The 14,039-nt window shown below is 44.2% G+C and overlaps 1 pseudogene; it reads right to left on the bottom strand.

Moving 5' to 3' along the window:
• Positions 1-7,456: 7,456 nt before the first annotated feature.
• On the bottom strand, positions 7,457-9,212 carry LOC147699076 (18S ribosomal RNA; annotated as a pseudogene).
• Between the last annotated feature and the right edge of the window lie 4,827 nt (positions 9,213-14,039).

The following is a 14,039-nucleotide window of genomic DNA, read 5'->3' as shown; positions in this document are numbered from 1 at the left end:
AGGGGCAGGATCTGTGGCATTACACTTAAGACAAAACAAATCAAGGGAAATTCGAGAGGCAGGATGATCATAGTCCAGGATTACTGTAGGCGGGACGTAATGATCCAACTCAGTACCAGGATAGACAAAATGCAAGCAGTTCGCCCACCAACCAGTTCCTGACCGCTGTAGCAAGGCAATCAAAATCCCCCTTATTGGACGAAATAAGGCGAGCGTGTGGAGGACTATCTTCACAGAGATCCCAAATACGAAAAGAGAAGGAGAAAAAGTAGAGTCAGCCAAAAGCAAAAAGAAGAAGGAAGGCCATAGAGACAAAGAAAAAACCCCTCCCCCATCCCCCCACCCTGCACCCCTGCATGTGGCTACGGCCTACCCCCCTAGCAGCATGCCTGTCGCCCAATATGAACCCTAAATATAGATAAGAGAATAAGAGAAATAAGGAAAAAGGGAGTAATACACCAGAGGTAAAAAGGAGAGGAAAGGAAATTAACCAACAGCCCACGATAGGGAAGGAAATACGAGGGAGACTCCCAGTACGGGAACCTCAACCTCCCCCCCCACCTTCACACACCATTGCAATTGATCAGAGAGTAAAACATAATATTAGGAGCACCCACTTAACCAGGATGTTATCGATCGCTACACATTTCAAGTCCCACAGAAGGGCATAGTTCACCCCCAGTAGCAAAAATGGCGCCCTGAGCACACTCGACTCCCACGGGCCAACAGGATCAATGGTACAGGTCACACCCACCCCAAAATGCCGGGCCGGGTCAGAAAGCACAAAATGGAGCACCCAAGTCAGTCAAGGAGAAACCAAAACCTCTTCAAAGTCACACGAAGCGATCCGCCAGCCACCACCAATCGCCGTCCACGGGGTCTGATATCCTGTAGTCGAATTGCTGTGAGTAACACTTATCACAGAGAAAGTGACAGGCAAAGCTGGTGGCGGCTCACAATAAAGCAGTGGTTCAATAATAATCAGAACATCTTCCCGCCATCCCCAGAACATAGTTCTTCGGCCCCTTGGGGATATACAGTAGCCATTCCCCAGCATCCAGTACACCCGGCCGCCGCCAGAAGGTATAATCCATCAGGTCACCACTGTCCCAACAAGCAGCACCACGGCGCAGTACAGGCAGGTTTAAGAGTCTTCAGCCCCCTCCAGATTGAAGAGTGCGAATCATCGGTGCCCCAGCAATGAAGTAGCACAGGATGCCATTCTCCCCCACCACCGGGTGTTGCTTGCGGGCCCCCCCAGCCCAAAAAGACACATTAACATCGTGCCCCCATCGGCGCCAGTGAACTGGAGATGAAATAGCAGTTCAATATGCAGGCATGCGACATACATCCAGAGAAACCGGGAACAGTTCCCAGAGTCCGGCAGCCAACAAAGTGCGCTGGGGGGGGAAATAAGAGGGGGGGAGAAGCAAGCAGCACAAAAAAACTGTGCATCGCACCTGTAAAGGGCTTTGGCGGTGTCAAGGGTATTTTTGGGCTCCTTGACGGGAGACCGGCGCCCTGCAGGTCCATGTGGCCACTGTTGTACTGGCGGCCGGGTGCAGCGAAACGTGAGGTCCCGGTCGCCGGCATCGGGCAGGCCGCCCTGCGCTGAGGAGCATATCTCCGACCCCAGAGCACGGAATTTTACCGGAGTCTGACGCCTCACCTCGGCGTCCCTTCCGACGCACGGAAGCTCCGTACTCTCACGGAACAGGCAGGCAGAGCAGGCGGTGAGGGGAGAAGGTCGGCGGAGCCGGGACCCCGTGCGGCCATCTTGGTCGCCGGCCCGGCTCCGCCCCACTTGCAGATATGTTAATTGTGGTGTGTGCTGTAGCGTGATGGTTAGTCATTCAGAATTATGTACAGCTTTAAAAGTTCCATCAATGATGCTTTACAAAAACGTTTGAGATATATGTTTTAAGTGTTTTTGTTTGTAGTGCCCACCTTTGTACCATGCTTAAAACTTTGTCTTACATGAACTTAAGTGGTTAAAGCCACCGATTCTGTTTGGCCTAGTTAATTTTGAAATGTATTGTAGCTCCTGGTACAGCACATATCCACATTGCAAGCCACAACATTTTTTCCCAAGTACATTTCAAAAAGTTTCCTTTGCCAAAATGTACCTGGGAAAAACTTTGTTGGGGGATAAGTGCCTTGTAAAAAACAGAACATGCAGGATTTGGTGCAAAGAACACTCAAACCTGTTTCTTACGTCCCATTTTCATACAAAACTCACATTGATGCCATCTATCACACAGGATAAATTGAGACCCCTCTTAGTATCGAACTTAACATGTGCAATATATGTCACACTCTCCTTCAAGGCATTTGTAATCCTGGCCCAAGTAGAATTACGTAGTTCACAGTACAACATTGCGCAATCCTAATGAGCATCATTTTCAATGTGTTTTTGGGAAAAGATATATGCATCCAATTTTGTTAGATAAAATTACTCTTGGAATGGAGCCAAGAGGAGTGAGAGATACAAAAACCTACCACCAGTACATAGGTGACTGAATCAACTATGTGGGGTTGTTAGGATTTGGGACTGCTTTGCAGTAGGGGTGTCACCTTTTACAGAATATCCAGGTCTTTACTGCATACCTAAATCTGAGGTGTGTTTGGATGTTTCCTATCTTTGTAAGGAGTGAATTTTACAATATTGCTTTGTGGACAGAGGAGGAAGTTCCATCAGTGTGCAGCTTCCTGAAAGAAACCAATGGAGGCTGGCATGCCAGTCTTGAGGTCAGAATTCTAGTCTGTATCAGTGAAGCTTTGTTTAGATTCCCCTGTTGGTAATGAAAAGTGATTTGAAAGAGGAAGATCTTACCAAGTCATTCATTCATACATTATATTTATTCGATTTTAAGAATACAATCATACAAGACATCAGTTAAAAAAAACAAAAATTAACACCAACATAATCACACTTGCTTTAAAACCCCAGAGGGAAAACATGCAAGAAAGAAACAAACTGTGGGTGAATTTAAAAACTGTAAATACAGTAAGGCCGGCCAAACTTGAGTGAAATTCATTAATTTTACAATTGGTGGGAAAAACCTTATCTTATAATATTATATTTAGAGCAAATCATAACAATGTGTAAGGTGTCATTGACCGAGACAGTGTCACAGTCACAAAGGGGCAATTCTGAATCCTTAAAACTACCATGATTAAAAAAGACTAAATGCGGAAATAGATTCAGCCTAAAATAGGTCACTGATGATGTCATGTTCAAGTCAAATATGGTTCCAAATCATCCAGTTTTTTAAATTAAAATCGCATGTCTGACTGAAAGTTTCAACATTGCAGAGTCCTCCCGGTTCGCTGCCTTCTTGCCCATAAATGCTGGTCGAAACCATTTATGATCCAAGCTAACTAAGCAGCTGGGATTAGCATATAAACCGGACCTCACTAAGGACATCATATTATGGTAGATATAGGCCAGCCACAGGATCAGAAAGGGTTTATCCAAGTTTAAACAATCCTGCACTATTAATCTGTTAAAACCAAGCTCTTCCGTTGTCCATAATCAATACAGATTTTTGAGGGAGCAAGTAAGATCTGGCCAGTAATGTAACCTGATCCCAGTTACTTGTGGACGATTTCATAGCGTACACTTTGTGGGACTCCCAGGAGGCCCCTTAAAAATGTATTTTCTGCTACTTGAATCGGGGCTACCCGGCCATAGCCCCATATTCCACTGCCATAGCTTGCTAAAGGAATGCACTTAGCCCTGGAGATTTCCAAGACTGATTTAAAGTGGGTGCGCCCTAACAGGCATGAGAAATCGCCAATGCTAAACGTGGATCTGTTAAAAGATATAATTATCTGGGTTATAAGTGGGTGTCAGTTTGGACCAGAATCCAACTGGACCCCTAAATATTTAAACTTATCTACCTGACTGTCGTGGTATTCATGTGCAACAAATTTCATAGTTTTCGTGTTGAGCAGACCACACTTAATTACATGCGATTTTGAGAAGTTGGTGGGAAGGTCAAGGCTGTTCATAAAATCAATAAAATAGTTAAGAAGCTTTTGTAAACTCTTTGCTGTCCCAGTAATTAAAACTGTCATCTACATAGAGCAGGGCCAGTATAGAATGGTCTCCTACTTTAGGGACATCCACACCTGGGTCTGACAAAACTTGTTCTAATTGATTAGTATAACAAATAAATGAACAGTGCTAAAACATAGCCTTGACGAACCCCACATCACAATCTAAAGTGCTCAATGCATTCTCTGTTGGGACCAAACCTAACACTAGCCGAGAGATCTTTGTGCAAATCATACAAAATAATAATTAATGAAGAATTCACTCCTATCTGAGCCATCATGGACCACAGCTTGGAGCGATTACCTCAGTCAAAGGCAGAACTAAGGTCCATGAATGCCATACAAATTGTGCCCTTCTTGACCTTAGTGTACTTACAGATCAGTAGGTAAAGTTTCAGATTTTGCTCCATAGTACCCCAACCTGGCCTAAACCTTTACTGTAGGTCAGATAAAAAACCTCTCTCCTCCACCCAAACTGAGCAGTAGGATCCAACCAATAATTTTCACCTCTGAGTCAATCAGAGAAATGGGCCTAAAACAAGCAGGGTCTGACCTGTTGCCCTTTTTAAAAACAGGGACTATTATTGATTGAGACCAGGTTAGAGGGAATTGTCCGCTGACTACTGAATTTAAATGCAACATTAACAAGGGAGCCCACAAGTCTATTTCCGTTTTATAAAGACCCCCTGGCACCCCGACGGGCCTGGGTGCTTTGTTTGATGGTAGACAAGAAATAGCTGCTAAAATGTCAGATAAATGGAAAACAATTTGCAGATTGCTTCTCGTGTCCTTCAATTCCCCATCCTCAACTTCGAGGCTATATAGGGCTCTAAAGTGATCAACCCAGACTTGTGAAGTTATAGTACAAACCTGGTAAGAAAGATAATCGTTGCTAAAAAGAGGACAGTTAAACACTCTCCTGAAGGTGGTACTGTCTGACTGAGAGCTAGAGGTTAGTAACTTGTCCCAAGCCTCCTCTTTGAGCTAGGCTTTACGATCCTTACCGGCCAAACTATAGGCAGCCCTGGCTTTTTTTAACTTCTCCTGGCATAGGGGCATCACATGCAAAAGATTCCAAAGATTTGCATGGACTTTGGAGAAACGTCCATCAAACCATCTTACTTTATGGATCATAGGGGATGCACCTGCTTCACAAACCTGCTAATATTTAGAAAGGACTTTGTGATACCATGCGCTGTCTCTTCTTCAGACAAACAGGAATACAAATCAGCTCGACAGGTGGAAACCAAGTTTTGTACAAAAACTGAGGGGACAAAGTACCAAATAATATATATTCAACATTATTTGTGCTCTAGGAAATGTGGGAGCTTCCCCCAAACAGGCACAAAGCTGTTTAACATTGGAAATCATATTCAGAAAATAACATAAATTTATTGTGTGCAGGTAAATAAAGCATGAACAGAGCAGTATCTAAATAAACGTGCTTAAACTGCATTATTTGCTTCTAATTTGTAAAATCTTTCTTTGGTGGAAAGATGGTGAAATATCTTGCAAAATAAATATTTTTTTTACGACTAGTTAGGTTGATACAACTGGCTCAGAGTGTTTTGAGTGTGCGATTTGCCCAAGATTGTGATGTAAAATAATAGAATCTGGTGTTTCACATTGCACTAGGTTTACTGGCCAAATGTGTATTAACATTTGTCATTCACTGTGCTAAAATTCCTTGAGAGCCCCAAAATCATGTTATGTCAAGAATAATGTAACTGACCCTGTGTGCTTTAAAATGCACTATTTGCCACATGTTGTCTCAAAGAATGACTCCGTGTTTTACGCACTACTTCGGAAAAGCGAAGTGTACCCCCACAAGTAATTTTGATTCTGCTCTTATGATGTCTCTGTCTCCACTAATTCATGTTAGCCCTCCCGAAATGTAAGTCTAGTTGCCCCCCTTGTCTGCATGATGCCATGGGTTCAGGGTGCTGCCTTGGGTGGGTGCATTCCACCTTCCTGGAGGTCAGGCCTAGGAAGCCAAGGAGGGTTAAGCCCAGCCCACCCACATCTTGTCCCCATGGGCCTGCCTAGGAAGCCCATTTTCCTCGAATATTAAACCCCCACAAAGTAGGGGCTTACAGAACCCTGAGGGTGGGGGACAAAAGTTGGAGTCCGCTTAGCCAGCTAGCCACCGGATGTCCCAGCTTGCCGGGCCATTTGGTTGCACAGCCTGATGACCAGATGGCTCAGGATGACCAGACCCAGTCACACACCAGCTCAGTGACAAGAGTGGCTGTGCTCTGAGGCCGGTGCTCGGGATGTTCCTTCCCGGGGCCGCTCGCCTCCCGGTGTCTTGTGCAGGAGTAGGGGGATTCCGGTCCAGCTATCTGGTCACCCTGTTGACCCACAAGGGATCGTGGCCCTAAACTAGGTGACACGTTGCAGGAGGATGAGACCTCTGCCCTGGCCAGCACGTGGTGGAGGCAGCCTCCCATGGGCTCCCATTCTTTCTCAGCATCCCTTCCCCGAGTCTGGCAGCAGAGGGACACTGGCTCCCATAGACTGAGACAAAAGCTTGGCTCAGAGTATGACTTTTAATAGATTGCAGCAAGTTAGCTGCTCTGCTACATACAAAGCCCTTGACCCAGAAGCAGGCTGTCTAGAAATGATTTAGTAAAATTTGAAGGGCGTTTCCAGGCACGCGGCTCAGGAGCCCGCTGTCCCAACAGGCAAGGAGAGCTTCTGGAACAGCAGAAGAAGGCAACCCCACCACTGGCCCCTTCCAGAGGACTGAGAGGGACCGTACAAGTCTTCAAACCCTTAGCACTGCCTCATGGGACCGGTACAGACCTGGTACCAGGCAACGAGGGAGGTAAACCCCACCTGCATGTCAGCTGTCCACCACCATGGGGGTCTCCGGCTGGAGCAGCGACCCAAGCTATGAAGCAGACTGGGGTTAGGCCACACCCTTGCCCTGATCAGATTCACCGGAAGGGAAGAGCCAGGAGGCGCTCCCACCCTCCCCCCATAAAGGAGACAGGGTTCCCTTGCCGATGTAGCTCCTTCTGATCTAGGAGGCCCTGCCACGTAAATTGGGGTGGCAGGTCCGTTGTGGGACCTGGGGAGACTCTGCAATCCGGTTTTGTGCCTGGTGAGCATGTGTTCCATCTATGGAGGGCTTTCCGTCATGCTGCTCCTGGAAGGGGCCGGGGCCCCCTCATACCCACCAGTGCTTCAAACATTCCCCAGTCTCGTCCTCCCACGTGGAGGAGCCTGCCCCATACCCGGTCCTCATTCAAGTGGCCTGGCAGCTCCTGGACCACTCAGCCAGCCAGGGTGCATAAGGGAAGGGCCACCCGTGTACCTACAATGTGTGTTCGATCTGGGAGGCAGCCAAGGGTTTTGGGCTGGTACTGTCAAATCACTCAGACCGCTCTGCCATTAATTATCTTTCTGCAGGTTCACCTACAGAAACCTTGTTACGTCTTGCACTTCCTCTAGATAGTCAAGTTTGATAGTCTTCTCAGTGTGGCTCATCTGGGGACCTCACTAAACCATCCAATCGGTAGTAGCGACAGGCGGTGTGTACAAAGGGCAGGGATTTAATAAACGCCAGCTTATGACCAGCACTTACTGGGAATTTTTCGATCATGGGAAATAATTGCAATCCCCAAACCCTGTCACAAATGGGGTTCAGCAGTTTACCCTCACCTGTAGCAAAGGGTAGAGACATGCTGATCCATTCAGTGTAGCACGTGTGGAGCCCTGGACATCTAAGGGCATCACAGACCTCTTAGTGCTCAATCTCATGTGGCTGATTGCCACTTTTCCCTCTAAGAAGAAGAATGCCGACCGCTGGGGTGTCACATAACTAGTTAGCATAGAGGGGTCTCATTCGTTATTGAAATTAACCGGACAATTTCTCCACCAAGTAAGAACAGCGAAGCACCACCACCCACAGAAACGAGAACGAGGTATCAATCTGTCAAACCGCTTTGTGTCCAGACCGGGTGATGTTTTCCCTATTGAATCAAATTAAGCCACATGCTCCACTCCTGGTGGTGCCCTTCCATCAATTCCTTTAAGTTTCAGTTTTGCAACCATACACCCCACTGGAACCCATTGACTTTGGTTTCCTGGAAGCTGCTCGGTGAGTCATGGGAATAACACCGCCCAATCGCTAGAAGGCATCATTATGGTTGGAACTACAATGGTATCTGATTGTCTTGGAACCGCCGACTTTTATTGTTAATTAATGAAAACATTCCTGGCAAATGCTTTCACTTTGGTTCATCTTGTGCCAGTCCAAGAATTTCACCTCTTAATCATGACCCCAGTTCCAAAAACCAACAAAATAGAGCTGGAGTCCTATTCCATTATTCCTAGATTAAGTATTTAGGTAACCAGCCTGCTTTGAACACAAATGTTTTCAAAGTAAACACTTTAAACCCCAAGGACACTCATTCAATAGCATCAAGGAGGCACAGAGAGGCATGGGCTGGGCCAGGCGGTAGCTTGTCTGGTGGCAGACCACCAGCTCAATCCCATGATCCAACTACAAGCTTTTTAACTGATGCAATTTTAATATACTCTATTGGAGCTGACATTTCTGCAGCTGCTGGTACCTGACTTGCGCTCCAATGGTTCCTCATTAAAGTATTTAAAGTGTACTTTCATATTATAGGGCCTTGAAAGAGTCCTGTTTTGCTATGTTTTGTCACTCCATCCCTGAGTGGGGTCTGGGTAATTTGTTCCCTGCTGCCTTCCTTAGATGTGGTAGCAGTTTATCAGGATCCCCCTCTGGAATCGAACCCTTATTCCACATTGCCCATAGTCACCATGGTAGGCATGAAAGTACCATTGAAAGTTGATAGGGCAGACATCCGAATATATCGCTGCCGTCACGGGCATGTGTAATCGGACCGAGGTTATCTAGAGTCACCAAAGTGGCCGGGCGAGCCCGGATTGGCCTTGGTCTGATAAATGCATGCATCCCAGGAGGTCAGTGCTCGTCAGCATGTATTAGCTGTAGAATTAGCATATTTATCCAGATGGAGCGATCAAAGGAACCATGACTGATTTAATGGGCAATTCACAGTTTCACTGTACTGGCCGTGTGTATTCTGTTGGTGGGATCACCCATGTAGCCGCACCTACTGGATGGGTTGTTGGGAGCACATGCCTGTCTCAGACCAATCTTTGCACCCATTGGGAGTCTGCTGGGGATGCCCCCTGCAAGGGGGCTTCCTGGAGGGACGGGTGCAGTCACAAGGGCACCAGCAGGCCCAGTCATCTCCATGGAAGGGAGAGGTGTGCCGGTTTGCAGCCTGAGCGAGACACAGGACTGCTGGCTTGGACAGCTAAGGACACCCCAAAAAACAGTCACTGTGAGCTGCTGCAGAAATGCACTAGTCGGAAGAGGTTAACAGCGTGGTGCACTGGCGCCCGGGCCACTAGGCAGCATCTGGAGCCACCCATCCCTCTTCCATGACCACCTCGGGCACAATCTACCAAGGATGCTCAGCCTTTGTTCTGATGGGTTGGGTCTCCAGAAACGGCAGGTCCTCGAGTCAGACATTCCTGGTTAGGACGCTCTCTGCTTGAAAGAGCCAAGGCTGGCCAAGTAGTCCACCATAAATGGACCAAGAATGCCCAATCGATCACTGTATACAGCACTGGCCGGACCCTCTTCGGGTAGGCTGCCCTGCATTGGGATGTCAGGCCCAGAGGAAAGGGCCATCAGGCAGGACTGGGAGGTAAGCGCTGGGGGACTGGGCGAGCCTTAAACACAAAAATGGTTCCAGCACTCTTTGCAATAATATCAAAGTTTCTCCTTGTTACTAGTCAAACAATTCTAGTAATTCAGCACATAGGGAATGAAAAAACAGGTATCCAAGTCCAGAGTACATTTTTCTTTGTCCAAATGTTCTTTATTTTATTACAAAGTGATGGAGCCTAACCCTATTCACAACATTATATTCACAAGATTTAGAATGCATTTACACGATTAAGTAGCCATTATATAGACAAATAAAGGCATACACAGATACACAAGAGCAGTAACCCAAATCCATAGATGACTATGTAAAAAGCATTTCCAGTGTCCAATCACATTTCAAAACCTATCATAGTGAACATAAAACAATGTTTCTAGAGTTAGTTAACGCCCCTTCACAAAAACAATATTCATGTGACACCCAAAACTTTGTCCATTTATACAAAGAGCCCATATGATAAGGAGGGTTCATGAATCCAACCTTGTAAATCGTGTCGGCATTACGAAACCACTACTTAATAGTGAATTACTTTACTCTTGTTGAATCTATAACTCTTGTGAGACAAGGCTATGGTGTATAATCTAGTCTTTTTGAAGAAAACCGTCTTGGTCGTAGGTTCAAGCGTTAGGTAATAGATGTTCTAATATGGCGTCTCTCGAGACCATCTTTTTTATAAGTCAACGCAATGAAATGTTTTCATTGACGGTGGTTTCCGTAAGGGATATTGTAAAGTTGAAACTACACAAATTAGAATTAAGATGTAGTTTATTGAAGGAACACAGGAGCAAGGTAGGGAACAGCCTACACAGGACTTCTTCATCAGCAACTACCATAGTTGCTAGGGAGGGAAACCAGGATACAGTGGAATACATACAAAACATTCTAAAAGAATTAAAGGGCAACATAACACATCTTCCCCTTTTGCAAAAGGAGATAAGGAGAAAAAAACAAATTAATGGAATCAGAAAATCAGCAAATAAAATCTTCTAACCACTTGGGTTTAGAGCAAATGCGTTTCCGGTTTACAAATACATCACTGCTACAAGGAAGTTCATTAACAGATGTAGAATTGACATCATGATTCGGTGGAATAGAATCAGAGGTAGCAGGAACACTAGAGGACGGAACTGATCCATGAGAATTGGAGGGAGGATTTGCTACCTTAGCATTGGGAGGAACATTACATACATTGGAGGAGGAAGGGTTGGAATTAGAGGAAAGATTTTCAGAAACACTAAAACCACCATGATCCTCACAAGGAGTGGAATTAGGAGCGGAAGTACATGGCAGGTCAGGAGAAATAGAGTAGTCATTTGTTAAACACTTTTTACCTCTGTAGATGGCAATTCTTTTAAGATTCCACACTTTACCATCGCTAAGAAGAACGGCATTTCGAAGTATCTTCTTAACCATAAGAGGTTCAGAAAATTGGGAATCACCTTTACGGACTTTCCAGGGTTTTTTTACCTTTACCCACATACCAACATTAACTTCTGCCGTGCTAGAGCAACATTTCTTATCAAAATTTCTCTTATACTCAAGGTGCTTATCAATAACGTCAGATCTGACTTTATTCATACAAATGTCTAAGCAAGATTTTTTGTGTAACCATTTGGGATTACATTTGGTTCTGGCAACACGACCTCTCATGATCTCAAAGGGAGACATTTTTAAAGCATCATGAATATTGGTCCTATATGACCAGACAGCTTTGAAAACTGAGGTTTCCCAATCCTCACCATTTTGTACAGCTATTTGTATAGCATTTTTCAAGACTCTGTTGAACCTTTCGCAGAGTCCATTACCGCTAGGGTTGTAAAGAGAGGTAGTCTTATGAACAATACCAACACGTTCAAAATAGGATTTAGTTAATTTAGACGTGAATTGAACGCCATTATCACTGATGACCTGATTGGGCAGGCCTTCCTCAATGAAAACTCTATCAATAAAATTCAAAACAGAAGAAGAATCAACTTTGTCAACAATGGTGATATTGGGCCATCTGGAAAATACATCAATTATTGAGATTATAAATTTATGATCGACACCAATTGGTCCCATAATGTCTAAGGCAACAGTATGCCAAGGACCTTCAGGAACCAAGGGTTCACACATGTCGGGTTTAAGCGTGTTGAGAACTTTGTCCGAATTAGCACAAGTGACGCATTCACGAACAATTCTTTCAGTAAGGACATCAATACCTGGCCACCAATACCATTGTTTGACATTTTGTTTGGTTTTTACAATACCACAATGATCTTTGTGACATAGGTCAATGATGCCTTTCCTTAAGGAAGAAGGGGGAATTGCCTTCTCACCCCTAAAAATTGTATCATCACAAACAGTTAGTTCATTTCTAACTTCCCAATAGGGTTTAAGATCGGACGATAAATCCTTCTTATCTGTCCAACCTTCCCGAATGGAGGTGATAATAGAAGTTAAAGTATTATCTTTGAGATAATCATCCTTCCACAACTTTTTATCTATACAAAAAGGATTACCATCAAGTACATAAGCAACGTGGAGGGAATCCCATTCATTCACTTCACATTCTTGTAGATCAGTAGGCATCCGGGAGAGAAAGTCAGCGATAACGTTGCTTTTACCAGGTAGATATTCAATTTTAACAACAAAAACCTGTAGCCGCATGGACATTCTTGCAATTCTAGCAGTAGCATTATACAGGCCTTCAGTAGAAAGGAGTTTAGTGAGAGGTTTATGGTCTGAACGTACTATACACTCTCTTCCCCATACAAAACTGCGAAAGTGCTCAAGAGCCCAAACTACAGCCAAAGTTTCCTTCTCAATAACTGAGAATTTACTCTCCGGAACAGAAAGTGCTCTTGACGCAAATGCTACGATGCGTTCTTTGCCTGAACTGTCAATCTGGGATAAAACACTTCCCAGGCCTTTGTTACTAGCGTCAACAGTGACTACAGAACTTAGATCTAAATCAAAAGGACATAGCACAGGAGCATTAATGATGTCCAGTTTGATACTGTTGAACTCATCTTCACAAAGAGGAGACCATTCAAATTTAACTTTGCTTTTTAGAAGTTGTCTAATGTTAAATACTTTTGATGAGAAATTTTTAACGAATTTAGAATAAAATTCTACCATCCCTAGGAATGATCGTACATCATCTCTACTGGTGGGAGGAGGAGCATCTTTTATAGCATCAACTAATTTAGTTTTGGTTGAAACACCATCACAACACAGCACGTGTCCAAGATAAGTCACTGATTTAACAGCAAAATGGCATTTTGAATATTCAATGGTTAAACCCTTACCCTCTAGAATACCCAGAACCTCTTCTAGAATAGTATTATGTTCATCTTTATCCTTACCATAAACAAGAATATCATCCTGAAAGAATTTAACTTTAGGATGTTTCCCGAAAAGTTGGTGCATGATGCGCTGGAAAATGGCAGCGGCAGACGCTAAGCCAAATGGCATGCGTTTAAATTGGAAGCACCCCATGGGAGTGATAAACGCAGTAAGTTGTCTACTCTCAGTGTCTAAAGAAATCTGGTGGTATGCGGAGGATAAGTCTATTGTAGAAAAATACATAGCACCATTAACCAGAGATAACATTTCATTAATTTTGGGTAAGGGGAATTTATCAACAACAATATTCTCATTTAAGTGGCGGAGGTCCACACACAGACGGATTTTGCCATTGGCCCGTCTTGCGATAACTACTGGAGAGATCCAATTGGAGGACTCTATCGGTTCAATAATGTCTTCCTTGACAAGTTTTTCTAATTCCTTTTCAACATCGCCTCGAACCAAAATAGGAATGTTTCTAGCCTTAAAAATTTTAGGGTTAGCGTTATCTTTCAAGACGATGTGGTGGGAAAAACCTTGAAAATTTCCAATTTTACCACTAAAGACCTTTGGAAATTTTTTAAGCATGGTATCACCAATTTCGGTTCCCTCATTAATAACCAAAACAGGATCTGGACTGTTGGGATTCAAGACGATATCCAAATCCCACTGATCTCTCCATCCTAGGACGGAAGGTCCAACTTTAGCAACATACAATTTGCATAAAGCTTCTCTACCTTTAAACTTGAATAATAAAGGTTTGTAACCAATTACATCGATCTTACCACCGGAAAATCCTTCAGCAGAGATGTCAGGAGAATAGAGATAATTTCCTAAATATTGAACAAATTTAGAATTCCAAACATTTTCATTAATGATAGTATATGGGGAACCGGAGTCAGCATAAATATCAATGGGGAC

This window comes from Lissotriton vulgaris, chromosome 8 (assembly GCF_964263255.1).
Source record: "Lissotriton vulgaris chromosome 8, aLisVul1.2, whole genome shotgun sequence".
Lineage (NCBI taxonomy): Eukaryota > Metazoa > Chordata > Amphibia > Caudata > Salamandridae > Lissotriton > Lissotriton vulgaris.
This window is presented reverse-complemented; position numbering and strand designations above follow the sequence as displayed.